At 41.7% G+C, this 13,605-nt stretch overlaps 1 protein-coding gene across 2 annotated transcripts in view; it reads left to right on the top strand.

Moving 5' to 3' along the window:
- The window catches only part of OPA1 (OPA1 mitochondrial dynamin like GTPase), a 92,934-nt gene extending 88,932 nt beyond the window's left edge, over positions 1–4,002 (top strand). For both annotated transcript variants that reach the window (XM_054713836.1, XM_054713837.1), the window contains one exon: positions 993–4,002. The gene's annotated coding sequence lies outside the window, so the exon portion shown is untranslated. The remainder of the gene's footprint in view (positions 1–992) is intronic.
- Positions 4,003–13,605: the final 9,603 nt, after the last annotated feature.

Genomic DNA, 13,605 nt, shown 5'->3' on the forward strand with positions numbered 1-13,605 from the left:
GCTTCAGTGTATGAAAATTTTCTTTTAAAATCATAAAGTATTATGGTATCTCCTTTGTCATCACAATTACTAGTAATAGTTAATGTTAGTAGAGATAAACATTTCGACAGACTTCTTGATTTGGAAATTCTCTTCAGAGCCAAGTACACTTGATTTGTTTGTTTACAAATTTGTTTTGGGGGGATGGGAAGTCATGAATGTCACAGAAACCCCATTAAAAATGTAAGCTACATTTCTGTCTTTTTTAATGAAAAGCCAGCCAGTGCTTTACACAGTAGTCCCTTCCCTCAGATGGTCAGCGTGACAGCTAGAGTTACTGTTGCTGCTGAAACAAGCCTTTTACTGCCACAGTGTCTGTCCCAAGTGCAGGCCCAGGCGATCCAAAGAGCCAGGCGACGATGGTATTTGTACATAGAAACCATCCCACTTTCTTTGTTCCCTGCTTGTCTGTAGTTTCTAAGGCCCTTCTCATCCCTTGGGAAGTATGACTCTGTGAACTGTTATAAATATCTATGAATTAGAAAGATTAATGATTTTAATGTACCTTGCAAATCCATTTAAAAGAATAAATCAGGCAAAACGGTAGCCTTGCTTTATTCTGATCATTTTATAAAAGTTACCAAGCATCTTAAAGAATAGTTTCTCAATGGTAGTTTTAACATGTGTTGAGTTCCTCTGCTTATTTTAAGTAAATAACTAATTCTGATACTTGCTGAAAATGTTTATTCCCATCACTATGATACATAGATTCCATTCCTCCTACTGATCAGTTTTAATATGCTATGTTTTTACTTCTTTCTCTAAGAAATGAACTTCAGTATTTTTTTATTTATATATCATGTTTGATGAAATTATATTCATTATAGTAGGTGATATTTTAAATTTAATAAAACTAGCACATTACAAACTTAGACAGTTGAGCATTGGTATTTTTGTGATCATTCAGTAATGTCTCCCCAGACTTAAAATTATCAAATGTGTTTATTTTTCAGAACCCTACTTATTATATCATCACCTCGGCATATATGAAGAAAGAAAACTCCAAAGTCTTTTTCCTGTCTTTTTTCCTTCTGCTATCCCACCTTTCCAAACATAAAATAAAGTCATGGGGTCAAAATCATTCATGTGTGTTAGAGGCACCTAAACCACCAGCTAGCTGCCTTTTGAACAGAAGAGCAGGGTAAATGGCACTAGCATCCTGTTTTATTGTACTCAAGTGCCAGATTGGGGTAATGTAAGTGGTATGACCATTAGGTTCAGTCCTTAGTGATAAGAAACTTGCTCTCCTGCCTGTTGTCTCACTTGTGGTGGCACTAGTTCAACTAATTCATTAGCTGATGTTACTCCACGTCAGTTTCTTTCCCAGAAAAGAATGCTAGGTGTTTTAAATAAAACTTACAGCAATTTTCTAACAGTTATCAACTGTATATAAAATGATGGTAACCCGCTAAATTGTCTGTATCTGTAGTGTTCTATATCCAGAAACTCTTTGACCACGATAATTCAGTTTATATTCGTCACATGGAAGAAAACTAACAAGAGAGCCCCTCAAATCGGGTGATTTGGATTATAATTCCACGAACATTCAGTGAAAGAGATTTCAACCCTGCGTTGACAGTTTAGAGAGCTGCCTGAGAAGCCGAAGCACTAGCAGCTTACCTATTTGATTCAGTTGATGTGTTTGTACTCTCTGTATCCATTTGAAATTCATTCATTTTGGATGTTGTATACTTAAGCAAGGCTTTCTGTTAACATTGTTTTTTTACCTGTTGACAGAGCTATTGGGTTGTGACACAGAATAGGGAAGATTAAGAATAATCAATTGACTAATTACATTTAGACTATTATCAAACATTTCACCTAGGCATCAGGAAAAGGCCTTCTTTCATATGACTATTTTAAATAGAAATTATTTCAACAATTAGAATAATGTTGACTATCCCCCTCTTAACTGAACATTTAAAGGAAAATAATAATATTTAATTGATTGCAATTCAATTACAATAACACCCTCACAGCATTTTCATGTTTTATAAATATTTCTTATTGGCTAAAGGGCTTTAAAGCAAAGAAATAAGCCATTTTTTTATTTAAAGTGTCTTTCTCATTTAACTCTGGTCTTTGCTGCCATCTCATTACCTTTGTTATTCTAATAAAAATACCCATTGTGTGAAAGTTTTTATTTTACAGTTTACTTAACTTTACAATTTTCTTGGAATTGTGTTTTGGTAACAGTTCCTTGCCACCCGGCATTTTTAAAAAATTTAGTATCAATATGTCCTTCATCATGATCTCTCTCAAGATCTGATACTTAACATGCAAGTTTGAAGGATAATCACGAAGGACAGAAATTTAGAGTCCAATGAACATTTGTTTTATACTGTTCCATGAGCAAGGCAGACCCAGCTTTCAGCAGCTGGTAGCAGGTACATTGTTATTTGGTAGGGGAGTGGTCAAGAACATTTCCTGTCTTTTAGATTTAGGGATGGTAGGTGAAAGGGAAGGGGGCTCGGCTCCCCTGTGAGATGACCTTCCTAGTTAATTTCCTCCAACTAGTGCAGGCCAGTAGGTAAACCCCGCACTGAAGCAGACATCATGCAATTATTAATTCTTTTGTAGCTGTACAGAACTTTACAACTGCAAATCTATTTCTGAATCAAAAAGGAAATAGGACCATATTTATTTCTAGGTAGGAAAAAATGCCCTCATTTGCATTTCCACTGATTTCTCCCAAGAAAAAGGCTGATGTTAAGTAAGTACTTTTTATCCCATCCCCTTGTATAAATTTAAGAAAGGGGGTAGGGTGTCCTTATTTCTTTGAGATCAGTATTTGTAATTTAAATATATAAATAGGTGATAAAAATGAATATTATTAAAAATTCCATATAGGAGTCCAGATGTTTTCCCATCCTCCTCAGTAATATGACATATCTCATGGGTAATATATATATTTTCTTTTTTGCTGATCTCATACTAAGCATGCTTTTTTTTTTATTTTGGAAGCTAGGTACTTATTAAAAGCAGATGTTAATAAGAAAATAAAATTATGATTCTCAACAGTAAATCCTCTGTGTTGTGTCTGTAGTTCAAAAATTACAAATGACTCAGATGTAAACAAATCACTTCAGAAATCCAATATACAGAAGTTAAATTCTAACTAGACTAGGAATTATTTGTTTTTCATTATTTGGGATTTGCCAGAAAATAGCGTGAACAAAGCTGTGTATGGAAGACTGAACAACTGGAAGTAAATTATATCTAAAATGTACTCAGTCAGGGTCTCGGGTTAAACAGTCGGTCTGGAGGCAGTGACAGTAGGAAACAGGTTCTTGTGCTTTGTGGCTGAACCATCCCAGCTGTGCTTGTAGGTGGAGCAATCGCCCTTTTTTAGGAGCTTCATTGCCTGCTCTCTTTGTATTATCCCCATTTCCCAGCCTTTGCTCCAACAGACTCCTTCCCACAACAGCCTCCAAATGCAAATGAATAGAGTAAACGTGAGTAGGGGACATTGCAGAGAGTGGAGCTTCCTAACCTTAAGATTTGGGAACTTTACATAGGATAACACTCAGGATGTAGCTTAAAAAGATAAATCCCTTATTTAGTTAATCATTTTCTATTTATTTATTTTAGATTGATTTGTCTGTGTAAAGAAATATGGTATTTTAGTTTTCCAGTAAAGGGGATCAATGTTTTTTATCTCAATTCTCTAGGCTGGTATAAGCTCCAGTTTCAGATCCTTTAGCCGTATGGAAATGTGCTTACAAATATGCTTACCTTTTGAACAATCATGGCTATGTTTAAATTCTTAAAACAACCTTGTTTTTACTTGTCACTGTGAGTGAACTTTGTATTATTTTTTTAAGCCTTCATACTACATGTAGATGTTATTGCAACTTATCTTCTGCCTGTGCCTGTGGCTTTGACCCACAAATGCTGTATGTTGTACCTATTTGAAGGTCATTTGTGTAGATTAGTAATTAAAGATCTTATCCGAAGAGGGCATCCTTTAAGAGTTCTCTGTTTTAATGAGGGAGGGAGGAAGAGAGAGACAGAGACACCTCTGCACCTACGGTCACATTGGACCCCACAGTATAACCAAATTCACGGTATAGCGAGCCTCTCCACGCGGCTCCTCTGTCTCTGGGTGCATTCATTTCACGGGCCTCACATTTCACAGTTGTAATCGTATGGTCACACAATGCCTTCTTTCCTGTCTTGATACTTGTCAAAACATTTTGGTGGGTTTTTTTTTAATAAAATATATCAAAAATGTTTTTAAATTATATTTTGCTGCTATTGGCAGCATTTTCACTAATGATGCCAACATGTTCAGTTAGTTATACATGAGGCTTACTAAAAAGTCATAACTGAGCCTTAACACTGGAAGTAACCTTAAATATCACTGAGTTCTGTCTATTACCTGATTCTCCCATTTCTCGTTTTCTATTCCTCCTAGAACTATGTTCATAAATGATGCTTATTAATATTGGTTGATCACTTGATGTGTGAAATGAGGCAGCATGTGGACGTGCCTTCTCCAGGATTCGTGTCCATTCTGCTGCTCACTGTTGGAGTGACACATAGCAACCTAGCAACAACATGGAAATGAGAATTTTAGCTACTTGTCAAAAATAGGGTCATGGTTTACATGATCTGGCGCTTGCCGAAGCTTGTGAAACTGCTAACATTTGTGAAAGTATGTAGGGAACAGGCTAATTCCATCTTCTTGCTTTGCTAAAGTTTATCTGTGAATTAGGCTAAACCATCAGAAAGCAAATAGCCTGGACTTGCCTTTACCTACCTCTTAGTTTATCTACTGTCATGCCCGGGGCTTTCACCCACAAATGCTGTATGTTGTACCTATTGGAAGAAAATGCACAGTATCCTTTGGAGAAGTAAAACCCAATGACATGTCTCTGATATCACTTAAGTTCATTGAAGAACGGATTCCTAGATAATTCAGTTACAGCTAAGTTTTCTGCTCTAGACAAAGAGAACTCAAGACCTTCCCTGTTTCTTTCCTTCAGCTACCAGCAAATGTTGAAATTAATTTACCTCTTAACAGATGAGCCTGTCCATTTTTCTGCTCCCTTAGTTGTGTTTCATTTTTGTTTTTAATCGCTTTCCATTCCTCTTCACATAAGTCATTAACAAAATGCAATGCTTACTTAGTGTTTCTCCGTTAAGAAATGTCTTTGTCTACTAGAGGGCTTATGGTGAAAGTTCTCACACCTGCCATCAGTGATGCTCCCGGTGCAACACAGCCAATACCCTGTGTACCAATCAGTTTATAATATAAAAAACCACAAGTCACCTAACCTGTGCCTTAAGAACACCCCCAGTAGTAATTGTGAACCCGCCTCCTAGCTACCCTGAGGAACACTAACAGGAGAAGGCGGTACCTGATGTTTGTTGAAAGAAAAGGTACACAGCTAGATGCCTCAGTCTGCAGCCATTCCAAGCATAGGAACACCTAACCCAGTGGTCGGCAAACTCATTAGCAACAGAGCCAAATTTTTTAAACTTAAACTTCTTCTAACGCCACTTCTTCAAAATAGACTTGCCCAGGCCGTGGTATTTTGTGGAAGAGCCACATTCAAGGGGCCAAAGAGCCGCATGTGACTTGAGAGCCGCAGTTTGCCGACCACAGACCTAACCAAAGGCCCATTATAAAAAGAACTCAAAGAAATTACTGTCACTAACCATTTACATTTTGAGATCCATCTACAAATCCCCCTGGAGCCTTTTTAATGGTCAGTATCATATCTTGCCTAGGATTGATCCCATGAAACTTTTTATTTTCCTTTTAAAAATGTTGAAATTAATGAAATAAATCTAGAGCAGCAATTTCAACCAGTGTGCCTCACGATTTTTAAAACATGCAATAAGGAGCACTGACGTCTTTTCCCTTAGAAAGTCAAATTTTAAAAATGACAGCCAACACCACAATAGCCATCCCGTATGAATGAATAGTAATTGTACCTGTTTTTTTTGTCAGATCTACAAAAAATACATTTTTTGGTGGGCAGCAGAATTTTAGTAATTAGTTTATGTGTGCCGTGAGATGAAAAAGGTTGAAATTCACTGCTCTAGAGCAAAGGAACCAGTATGTCTTGTGTTTTGCATCATTATCACAGGCAATGTTACCTCCATTATATAGGTGAGGAAATAGGCTTGTCAAAGGTCATTCTAGTGAGTAGCAAAACCTAAATTTAGTAAGTCTGGTTACAAGCCGAGGCACTTTCCAAAATACGCTTTCTCTCAAAAATACTTCTAGGAAAATGAATTTATTTATGAAAATAAATAGTGCAGCGATGCACTTAGAAAACGCAGAATGAGCTAACTGCACAGAAATGGCCCAAGGTGCTTTTCTCTATGCGGCTGTGGTGGCATCACTAGAATGGAAATAGCAGAGATGTGAGGTTCCGTGGGGCCCGGAGGACAGGGCAATAATTGAGATTCAGGGCTCTAATATCTACTTCAGACCTCAAGTCTTAGGAGGAAAAATGAGGACTGCGATTTTTCCTCACCATGTCAATCATGTTACCTTTCCCATCTTACCTCTGCAGATTCTCTAAATCTTTTTTAATTAGCCCAACTATAAAGACACAGAATTATTTTTACTCCAGTGTTTAATACCTTATGTTATTTTCCCAAATTTTGACTGCCTTTTTTGATTCTTATAAATTTAACACATGAAAGCTATGAGCAGAAGCCTTTACTATGTCAACTGAATTTATTTCAGGAATATCATATATAGTCTTTATTTAATTTTCTTGCCCTGACAGTTCCTAGTTTCCCAAGACCTTTGGAATGGAAATAGGTACTTTCCAGCCTACATTAGCGTGAGTGTCTGTTCATGTATGGGAACATCCTAATATGAATGCTTAATTGAACATCCCTCACTTTGCTGCCTCTACCATATCTGAGACTCTCACCAACCCAGAGCCATTCCCATTGTCATTCATTTAGATTTCTCTTGTTAAGTATCTGAGACATTTACGTTCTTGCCAATTATCCAAATGCTATGGTCATAGCTGAATCGGGATTGTGAGACCATAGCTCCACTCACTTCCAGAGCACTGTTTTGTCGTTGCTGAATGGGTAGACGAGGCATTTCGATCTCCCTCTCCCTTGGGCGCCCCCACCCCGTCAGTGCGGTTCGCCAGCTGTGTGCCCTACAGTTGGCTGTGCTTTTGATGTGCAGATACTACAAGTTGGTCACAAACCTGTGTACAATGGCCCTGTTCTGGTTCATGTGAAAATCAACATCCTTTTTTGTGTTCCCGGGTGACAGGATGCTACAATACTATTAGCATTTGCAAAGAGTGTGCTCTGTCCAAGGGTGTAACCGCAGATCGTGTGCTGCTCAGTTTGTGTTTCTCTATTATGTGAGAGACACAAAGAAGCTGAAGGCAGGCAAAGGCCTGTCAAATCCTGTAATGTAGCGCTCGACCCCCAAACTCCACTTGGCCTCCATGCATCTCTTGTTCCTGGTCCCACCCCTTCCTCTGAATGGGCTCTGAGGTAGGTAAATGAATTCAGGGGCCTGGTGGGCGGGGGATTCCTTTCTGACCTCATTCCTGTACCATTTGTTTGCGGGCTTGTAGGGGGAGAGGAGGACATTTTGGAATCCTTTGTGTCAAATCATTTTCTTGCAGGTTGGGGAGTTAATGGTAACTTTGTCTGAAGCCAGCCGAGCAGAAAACCTCCATGGACCAGGCGTGGCGTGCTCAACCTCCTCCAACTACAGGACGAGAATGTGGAAACGGACGTTTCTAGAGCAGATGGGTGCGCGGCACGTCTGCCTGTTCAACATCTGGTGGTGGGAAGCTTAAATCTTCCCGTGTGTGTGAGATAGAGTCATTCTTCCTTTGAAAATAGTTTCCTCTTTCTGAACCACCATGGCTTTTACGCTGATGCCCGTAGTGCAGACAATCTTTTGTGCAACCAGTTACATATATTCTGAAGTATTTCTCAAGCCTTGAACCACCTGGCTAAGAGTATAGTGTGATTTCTAGAGGTGTATCATTTCTTACCCTCAGACTTACTTTGTTCATCTAGACAGTGAATTGGAGTTTTAGAACAATCCTCTGGTTTTGCTAAAAAGAACGAAAGGGGCCCAGAAAAAAGCAGCAGTGTGTTCAATGAGTAGCTAGAACCCTTGCCTTCTGATTCCCAGGCAAGTGCTGTTTCTGCTCCATAAAGATTGAAATCAGGGACCACGAATTCAAAGCTTCCCAAACCAGGCATTTGTTATAAAAATAAAAAAAGAAAGTCATGGTGAAGAAGTTATCGTTGGCGAAGGATGTCAGAGAAGTTGGAGAGGTTGTGGATGCAGAAGGCGTCTGGGAGCTGTAGGTAAGAGCGTGCCTGCTTCCCCAGGAGTGTTTGCAGATAGAAGCTTCGCCGGCCCTTTGGTGCACCTCACCACACCCAAGCCTTGGGAACCAGGCAGCCCCGTCCAGGGACACCCCTGACTGACAGGAATCAGCTCAGATTCAGCAGCTCCTTCCTGCCGAGGGTGAATGAAGGGCATGAGCCTGGATTCATCTGCACCGGAACAGGGAAGGGCAGAGACAGGCATCCAAAGTAAGCTTTTAAGGAAACGATTGATTGGCTGCCTGAGAGAGGTCACAGTGCAAATTGTATGAATTTGGCTTCTGCTCATCCCCAGGCAGAAAAGGGATTGGCTCGTTATTTGTTTAAGAGTCCTGCTCCGAGGCCATGCTTTATCTACCACGTGGGTTTTGGATTTTTGGATTTTTAACATCTTTTGTACCAATCCTACTATCTCTGCACACATCCAATGGTCCACGTGTCTCACCTCTGTTAGCGCCACGGCCTTCATCCTCAGCTCTCTCCCATGCAGCCTCCGCACTCCTGCCAGAATGAAGTATCTAAAATGCCAGTGTGATTACGTGATTACAGCTGTCTCTAGATAGCTTTCAGAATAAAGTTCAAGGTGTTTAGCACATAGCCCTTCATGATATGGGATCTGCCCATCTTTCTAACAGCAATTCCAGCCATCCCATGGGCCCCACATCCATATCCAGCACCAGAGACCCTTTCTGATGAGATGGATGATGATATTCATGAATGGGACTTTCTTTATATTGTAAAAAGAAATGTGTTGAAAGGTCTGCATAACCAAGGAAACCAATATTTTCCAAATGTCTAATGGGTGATGGGACCAAACCAGGCATGGGGAAAGATCCTTTCCAAGAGGAAAGTAGACCAATGGATTTTACATCACAGAGTATGACAGGTTCATTGATAGTTTCAGATTCCACATTGCAACCAACCTTTGTCAAGTGTTGGTGTAATACCAAAGAAGATTCACAATTACCTGCAAAGACTATTAAATTCTCCTCTTTTCTAATTATATTACTGTGTGAGGCCAGGTTTTTTTCATATACTCCAACCAAAACAACATACTGCAATTGATTGAATACAGAAGCAAATATAAGAATCACTTATCAATTCAGACAGTAATGAGAATTGTAGAAGAAATAAAATTTAAAAGAAATAAAAATTAAAAGTTATCCTTACTGCTACATTTTTGGTTTATCATTTTTTGTTTATCGAAAAAAATGTAATTTATCTTAACAAAAATTATTTTTTAAATATTTCTTAGTTTCAATTTCTAATATATCAGTATTAAATAGTAAATGAAATTTAAATAGCAATAGAATAACCCACATAAAAGCTCTTTTGGACACTCAGTTTTTAAGCGATTAAACTTTGAAAATCACTGCTTTGTACTATGAGGCCTAGCTATTGGGTCAGACCCTTTGTTTAAAACATCTGAAGCAATGCATTCCCCATGAGAATTACCTCTTAGTTCCCTAACCTGAATTCAAGATATGTTTTAAATCAATAGCAAGTGTTAGAAGACAGTCTATCACGTTTCCATGATGGATGGGTGAGTTGTATGTTCACATCAGCTGTGCCACTCCACAAGCTCTCTCGAGGATGCCAGGGTATCTGTGCCATTACATCCCTTGCACAGTCTTCGGGCCACGTCTCACTTGACCAGTCACTGCATTTTGCACCTGACCACTCCTTTGAAATACTTGCATCTCTTGGCTTCCCCCACAGCACAGGCTTCTGATTTTCTCCTAGCTTTCTGGATCTTTGCTTAAAGTCTCCTTTGCCTCTTCTTCCTCCTCCACTCAGCCCTTAAGTGTTGGAATTCCACAGAGCTCTGTGCTGGCCCTCTTCTAAACTGCATCCTCTCCCTAGATTTCATCCACTCCCACAGCTTCGACGGTGATTTCATTGCCAGTGATTCCCAATGCCTATTCAACATTACCCCATGCATTTCTCAAAGGTCCCCTGTAGCTAACCTCATCATCATCTTCCCTAACTTGCAGTCACTCCATTCTGCCCTTTTCACTAAGTGGTAAAACCACTCACCTGATTGCTCAAGCCAAAAACTAGAAGTCACCCTTACCTCTTCCTCCTCCCTCAATGTCCACATCAAATCATCCACCAAGGCCTATCAGCTTGACCGTGGCCATCTGTATCCATCCACACCTTTCCATCCCCACTGTCCCGGCCCTTGCCCTAGCCATGATTTCCTAGTTCTTGCTTCCCTCTGGCTTAGCTCCATACTTCCAGATGCTATCTTTAAATCACACCTATGATTTTATTCTCCTGCTTAAAACCCTTCCATTGACTGGCACTGTCCTTAGGATAAAATCCAAAATCACCGACAAGGCTTTCAAGGGTCCTGGGAGATCCGCCCCTGCCTTTTTCAGACTCCTTTCTCCTTGTGTCCAGTCTTTAAATACATACTATGCTACCCCAAGCTTGTGTACATTCCCTCCTCAACCCTCAACCCCCCATTTGCCTGACTAACTGCCACTTACACGAAGGTCTCAGCTTGAGCATTACCTCCTTCAGGAGCTCTCCCCTGACCTGGCCCCTCCTCAGACTACTGTAGTTGTTGATATGCCCCCATGGCACCCTGCACTCTGCTTCCTACTGTATATCACATCTCTAGTTACTTACTCAGCGTCCACTTTCCCCATTTAGACTGCAGATTCTGAGAGAGGAGAGACACCCTCTGAATTTCCCACAATGCAGTGTCTGCCACAATAGATTTTTATCGAATGAATGAATGAATGAGTATATCAAAGTTGGAGCTGTGAGGTATTTTAGAGACTTCAAACCATTTGAAAATATGGCATAAATAAATCCCTGAAGGAGAATACAGCAAAGCTAGCTTGTTGTTGCAATGATCTCAGAACCAGAGACTTCAGTTCTGATTTCTAGCATGTCTTGCTTCCCAAGGTGGTATGTTGGTAGACACCTTAGGTCCTGCAAACAGATAGAACTGGGTTAAAATCCTGGCACTTCTACTTGCTAACTGTGGTGGCAGACAAATTCTCCTCTGAGCCTCAGTTTCCTCATCTAATTTAAAGAAACAAAATGTGCATGTGAGTACACAGTATACCACATGGAGTTTTTAAAATTAAAGTAAGAGAATACATTGAAAGTACTTTGAAAGAGTCCAGCACATGGGGAGTGTTATTGTTGTCATATCATGTTGGTTCAATTAAGATCCAATCCATGGTTAATTCCAAACCAGCAACAAGACTGTCATGGGAAATATCAGTGGAATCCTGCCCCTCTCCTGCAGCGCCGCTCACTCACACCGACTCCTGAACGTTGCTTCCCAGGTGTGTTTCTTCCACACACTCTGCAGAGCACAGGGTTACCCTGACCCATAAGCCCCTGTTTCCCAGGTCTGGATCCCATAAGGCCATGGAGCTGCCCCAGCCAGCTCTACCCTGAGGACTCACAACCCTGCAACTCATAAGCTCCAGCTGAGGTCTCAGCTCAACTCCCTGGCACCCGTGTGTAATCACAGGCCCCTGAATGTGCTCCCTCTCTCTCTGACTCCGTGGGCTGCACTTACAGATTCTGAAGAAGACTGGGGTGGCCATGTGGTTCTTCATTTGTCTTGAGAATTTACAGAAATTTTCATTATACAATAGAGGCCCAGTGCATGAAAATTCATGCACTGAGGGGGGTCCCTCAGCCAAGCCTGCCCCCCTCACAGTCCGGGAGCCCTCAGGGGCAGGAGGTGACCCGGCAATCGGGAAGGCGACGATGCCCCCATCACACCTCTGCTGCTGCCACTGCCGGCAGCACAAGCCTCAGCCAGCCCTGGTTACCTGAGCCTCGGGTGGCCCTGGGCAGCTGAGCAGCTGCCATCCGAGGCTTGCCTGCACCTCGGGCCAGCCCTGGGCGGCTGGGGGGCTGAGGGAACTGGGCGCCAAGATCTTGTGGCTGTGGGCACCACCATCTTTGATGGTGTGGCAGTCAATTAGCATATTCCCTCCTTATTGGCTGTGGGTGCCGCCATATTTGTGAGGGTGTGACAGTCAATTAGCATATTCCCTCTTTATTAGATAGGATTATTATAAAGCACAGCTCCATGACAGTTACATTAGGAGTGATGTTTTTAATGCAGCCAACTGTGTTTTTGGTTGTGTGAGGGCCCGTGAGCACTGGCAGTCTTAGGCCTGAGTATCAGGGAGAACTGGGTTCCCTGAGTAGGCCCTCAAATGACCATGTTTCTCCCACGTCTTTGGCTGCTGGGAAGCCCAAAACCAGATCCTCAGCTTATCCTTGCACTCAGATGGAGACTTACATTTACATGTCTGTGGTAGTAAATGTTCCCCTGGCTTGATTTTATTTTGCCTTCCCTTCCCCATTTATTTTTTATTCCTTTATCTGAATTTTTGTGAGCATTTCCAAAAGCTACCTCCAGTTCCTTTGCCAAATGAAGTGAAAACATAGACGTGCATGCAACTACCAGGGAAGCAGTGTTTGTTCTCTGTGCTGCAACCAACCCTTTCTAAGCAGCAGGTTGTGCGACTGTAACTTCTTTGTGGTTACTTCTTGTACTTCGTCTATCAAGTAGGGACATGGGTTAGCGATGGGAAGCAGCATAGCAATGCCTTAGGAAAACAGGTTCTCCATGCAGCTGGAGAGGCCAGCTTGGACCCCGCGCCTGCAGCCTTCGGAACAGAAAGCTCTGCAGCGAGGAGGAGTGGCCAGCCCCCAGGCCCGCAGAGGAATCTGCTTCTCTAATGAAAGGGCCCTTCTTTCCAGGGGATTATAAGAATATTCATGACCCTTGAGATCAGCAGGTGAGGCTCAGCCCTCCCTACTCATCCTTTGGGCAAATAGTCCAGAAAGCCGAGGTTGCCTGCATGAAAAAGGAACAGTGGGAGCTGGGAGCTTTTCCTGCTTCCCTTGGCCCCCAACGCCCTTTATTTTCAGAGGAGGGCAGGGTGGGGGGCACTTGTCCTGAGGTGAAGCAAGGACTGCGTCTTTCATTTCTAAAGAGCAGGCTGCAGAGGCCGAGGCAGAAGTCCCGTGACATGACTTGAGACACAAAATGGTATCTTAGCATCGAAGACCCCCTTTGACAAGAAGAAGAAAAGCCCTTTTCTTCCCAGCCCGGATTAGGCGAGGAGGGAATTCTCCGGAACATGTGTGCATTGTTTGGTGGAGGGCAGCCAGGCTGGCCTGGGGCTCGCCTCCCAAAGTCAGCCCAAAGAAGCTTGTCCCCGTGTAATTAAAAGG

This window comes from Eptesicus fuscus, chromosome 3 (genome assembly GCF_027574615.1).
Source record: "Eptesicus fuscus isolate TK198812 chromosome 3, DD_ASM_mEF_20220401, whole genome shotgun sequence".
NCBI classification, from domain to species: Eukaryota; Metazoa; Chordata; class Mammalia; order Chiroptera; family Vespertilionidae; genus Eptesicus; species Eptesicus fuscus.